Raw genomic sequence first — 351 nt, forward strand, 5'->3', positions numbered from 1 at the left:
AGGCAGCGCTCCATGCTGCTGTCAAGCCCATCTTTGTGCTGTTGCCAGCAGGGCCTGCCCGGAGGCACCTGCTCCTCCAGTAGAAGGAGATGGGGGTACTTTGGGGGTGGTGAGGAGCTGTGTGGTCTGGCTGGTGGCACCAGGAGCTGCTGCCTGTGATGTCAGGGCCGGGGCAGGGTACGGCCACCAGGACACGCTGCCCGGGAAGCAGGGAGGCGAGGCTGTGGCCAGGCCACTTGTCACAGCGCAGGAGCCCCAGCCTAGGGTGCGGGATGCCACAGGCATCCCCTCTTTCACCCTCTAGCCCGCACCAGGGGTCAACTAGCTCCATTGCCACCCACACAAACCAGA

At 65.0% G+C, this 351-nt stretch overlaps 1 protein-coding gene across 1 annotated transcript in view; it reads right to left on the reverse strand.

Moving 5' to 3' along the window:
• PPP4R4 (protein phosphatase 4 regulatory subunit 4) overlaps positions 1-351 on the reverse strand; it is a 195,802-nt gene that overhangs the window by 1,763 nt on the left and 193,688 nt on the right. The window lies entirely within an intron of this gene.

Source organism: Gavialis gangeticus, unplaced genomic scaffold, assembly GCF_001723915.1.
Source record: "Gavialis gangeticus isolate Ggan-Ray unplaced genomic scaffold, GavGan_comp1, whole genome shotgun sequence".
Lineage (NCBI taxonomy): Eukaryota > Metazoa > Chordata > Crocodylia > Gavialidae > Gavialis > Gavialis gangeticus.